The sequence below is a fragment of the Oncorhynchus mykiss genome, chromosome 2 (genome assembly GCF_013265735.2).
Source record: "Oncorhynchus mykiss isolate Arlee chromosome 2, USDA_OmykA_1.1, whole genome shotgun sequence".
Lineage (NCBI taxonomy): Eukaryota > Metazoa > Chordata > Actinopteri > Salmoniformes > Salmonidae > Oncorhynchus > Oncorhynchus mykiss.
Genome location: NC_048566.1, coordinates 29,196,641 through 29,201,136, shown reverse-complemented (window position 1 = coordinate 29,201,136; position 4,496 = coordinate 29,196,641).

The following is a 4,496-nucleotide window of genomic DNA, read 5'->3' as shown; positions in this document are numbered from 1 at the left end:
TCAAAGGTGAACAAGGTGATTAGCTCACTAAAGAACTCTAAAGCCAAAGATGTGTTTGGGATGGACTCTACCTTTCTTAAAAACTACAAAGAGTCACTCATTGGCCCCATTACTAAGGTCACCAACACATCTATTGGTCTCGGTGTGTTTCCAAGGGTATGGAAGTCGGCCATAATAACGGCCATCTTTAAATCAGGCGACCCTGCTGACGTGAGTAACTACAGGCCCATTAGTATACTACCTGTGGTGTCAAAGGTTGTTGAAAAGTGTGTAGCAGAACAACTGATTGCCCACCTCAACAACAGCCCCTTCACATTACACTCCATGCAGTTTGGCTTCAGAGCGAAACACTCCACAGAAACGGCCAACTGCTTTCTTCTGGAAAATGTGAAGTCCAAGATGGACAAAGGGGGTGCTGTTGGGGCTGTGTTTCTGGACCTAAGGAAGGCTTTTGATACTGTTAACCATGAGATTCTCATCACAAAATTGTCCAAGTTCAACTTTTCCCCTGATACCTTGAGATGGATGAAATCATACCTTGAAGGCAGAACTCAGTGTGTCAGAGTGAGCAATGAGCTGTCGCCCACTCGTAGCTATGATGTGGGCGTGCCCCAAGGGTCAATACTGGGGCCCCTCCTGTTCAGCCTGTACATTAATGATCTGCCTTCTGTCTGTACTGGGTCTGAAGTTCAAATGTATGCAGATGATACAGTGATATATGTGCATGCAAAGAGCAAACAACAAGCTGCACAAGAACTCACTACTGTAATGGTCCAGGTTACAAAGTGGCTCAGTGATCTCAATGTGAAAAAAACTGTTTGCATGTTCTTCACAAAGAGGGCAACAGATGCTACTGAGCCAGATGTCTATGTGTCAGGGGAGAAGCTCCAGGTGGTATCCGATTTTAAGTACCCTGGCATCATACTTGATTCCAACCTCTCTTTCAAAAAGCATGTGAAAAAGGTCATTCAAATAACCAAATTCAACCTAGCTAATTTCCGATTTATACGAAATTGTTTGACTACAGAGGTAGCAAAATTGTACTTCAAATCTATGATACTCCCCCACTTAACATACTGCTTGACTAGTTGGGCCCAAGCTTGCTGTACAACATTAAAACCTATTCAGTCTGTCTACAAACAGGCTCTCAAAGTGCTTGATAGGAAGCCCAATAGCCATCATCATTGTCACATCCTTAGAAAGCATGAGCTCTTGAGTTGGGAAAATCTTGTGCAATACACCGACGCATGTCTTGTATTCAAGATCCTTAATGGCCTGGCTCCCCCTCCACTCAATATTTTTGTTAAACAGAAAACCCAGACATATGGCAGCAGATCCACAAGGTCTGCCATGAGAGGTGACTGTATAGTTCCCCTAAGGAAAAGCACCTTTAGTAAATCTGCATTCTCTGTGAGAGCTTCCCATGTCTGGAATACACTGCCACATAACTGCACCACATATCACACTTTCACAAAATGCTTGAAGACATGGCTAAAGGTCAATCAGATTTGTGAACATGGTCCCTAGCTGTGTGTTGCCGCTTTCCATGTTGTCTGTTGTCTGTAGCTTGTGAGCTGTGGAAACACTTTGTTGCTTTTATGAATTTTGTCTTGCTGCTTTTTATTTTATGTTGCTCTGTCTGTATGCTACGTCTTGCTTGTCCTATGTTGCTCTGTCTGTATGCTATGTCTTGCTTGTCCTATGTTGCTCTGTCTGTATGCTGCGTCTTGCTTGTCCTATGTTGCTCTGTCTGTATGCTATGTCTTGCTTGTCCTATGTTGCTATGTCTTGCTTGTCCTATGTTGCTATGTCTTGCTTGTTCTATGCTGCTATTGTCTATATTGTAATTGTTTTTAATAACCTGCCCAGGGACTGCGGTTGAAAATTAGCCGGCTGGCTAAAACCGGCACTTTTACTGAAACGTTGATTAATGTGCACTGTCCCTGTAAAAATAAAAAATAAACTCAAACTCAAACTCAACCTTTCCGTTTTTTTTTTTTTGCATTTTTTAAAAACTTCTAATGGCCGGGGGCAGTATTGAGTAGCTTGGATGATTAACCTTTTGAGGGCATGGCAGATTTACGCCCCCTTTGGAGAAATTGGGTACCCCTAGTAAACTGAAAAAAAATATATAAAAAATTGCTAATATATGCATATAATAATTATTATTGGATAGAAAACACTCTAAAGCTTCTAAAACCGTTGGAATTATGTCTGTAAGTATAGCAGAACTCACAGGGCATGCATTCTTCCAAACTAGTTTTTGTGGCCATGAAAGTTGGAGCAACTTTGACGTCATGCCCCCACCCTTCCCGACCACTTATGGATCTGGGGACACTTTCCATCTCTTCCACTAGATGTCCTCTTTCTTTGGAGCATTCAATCGTTCAAATCGCGCGAGAATTGGCCCTATAGGAGTGATTGGAGTAAGTGTCGCGATAAAAAAACCTGTGCGTTAGGGCGCGAATTGGTCACAGCCATTCCTTTGTTCCAGCACTCCTGGGAAGAGCAAACGATGCCCGGTTGAATTGAAGTTTGTTTTGCACGTCTAAAACATCATAAAGCTTGCTTCTGCACTTAGTTTGACCTGTTTAGTCGACATATAATGTGTAATTTTGAAGTTTTGATGCGCAACTTATCCGGACCGGAGGACGTTTTGGGTGCATTTCAGCTGATGTTATTAGCAGTAGCTAATACAAAGACGCAAGACTTGAAACCAAACGATGTATTGGGTAAGTATGAACCCTTCCAGAACATTCTGAACGAAGACCATCGAAGGTAAGGGAATATTTATGCTTAAATCTGTGTTTCTGTTGACTCCAACATTACGTGGAAATGTAGCTTGGAACTGAGCGCTGCCTCAGCATATGAAATAGTGTGCGATTTCTGTAACGTTAAAAATAAATCTAACACAGCGGTTGCATAAAGAAGCAGTGTATCTTTCTAACTATATGTAGAACATGTATATTTAGCCAAAGTTTATGATGTCTATTTACGTTATCTTGCCGAGCTACCTAGGTTTCCTGCGGGCATTTTTGAGTAATTTCTGAACATGAGTACACTGTAAATGGACATTTATGGATATATATGGCATATTATTGAAAAAAAAAAAATGTACTGTGTAACATGTCCTATCACTGTCATCTGATGAAGATTTTCAAAAGGTTAGTGAGCGATTTATTTTTTAATCCTGCTTTTATAATTTTATATTTTCTGGGACAAAATGGCTGCCGCTTGTCTTTGTTTCGGTGGTGGTCTAATATAAATGTGTGGTGTGTTTTCGCCGTAAAACATTTTAAAAATCTGACATGCTGGGTAGATGAACAAGGTGTTTATCTTTCATTTGAGCTATTGGACTTGTTAATGTGTGGAGGTTAAATATTTTTAAGAATATTTTTGCGTTCCATGCGCCACCGTTTGAGCTGAACGGGGGGGAGGGTGTTCCTCCAGAGGAACTCCTGGCATCAACAGGTTGCCCAGAGGTGCCCAGAGTAAACTCAGTCCCAGTAGCTAATATATGCATATTATTAGTACATTTGGATAGAAAACACTCTGACATTTCTCAAACTGTTTGAATGATGTCTGTGAGTATAACATAACTCATATGGCAGGCAAAAACCTGAGAAAAAACAGGAAGTGGGAAATCTGAGGTTGGTCGATTTTCAACTCAGCCCCTATTGAATACCCAGTGGGATATTGGTCAAGTTTCACTTCCTAAGGCTTCCACTAGATGTCAACCGTCTTTAGAAACTTGTTTGATGCTTCTACTGTGAAGTGGGGCCGAATGAGAGCTGAATGAGTCAGGTCTCTGGCAGTGTGCCACAGGCTGGTCACGTGCATTTCACATGAGAAGTAGCTGCGTTTCTTTGCATTTCTGAAGACAAAGGAATTCTCCGGTTGGAACATTATTGATGATTTATGTTCCTAAAGATTGATCCTAAAGATTGATTCCACACATCGTTTGACCTGTTTCTAAAGGACTGTAACAGAACTTTTTGACATTTCCTCTGCAACTAGTGAACGTGCTTCGTGAGTTTTGATTTGTTTACCAAACACGTTAACAAAAGTAGCTATTTGGACATAAATGACGGACATTGTTGAACAAATCAAACATTTATTGTGTAACTAGGATTCCTGGGAGTGCATTCTGATGAAGATCATCAAAGGTAAGTGAATATTTATGTGTTATTTCTAACTTCTGTTGACTCCAACATGGTGGATATATGTAAATGTTTTCTGAGCGCCATTCTCAGATTATTGCATGGTGTGCTTTTTCCGTAAAGCTTTTTTGTAATCTGACACAGCGGTTGCATTAAGGAGAAGTGGATCTATAATTCCACACATAACACTTATAACTCTTATCAATGTTTATGAGTATTTCTGTAAATTGATGTGGCTATGCAAAATCACTGGATGTTTTTGGAACTACTGAACATAATGCGCCAATGTAAACCAATGTAAACCCCCCTGGAGATGTATGAAACAGACACAAAATA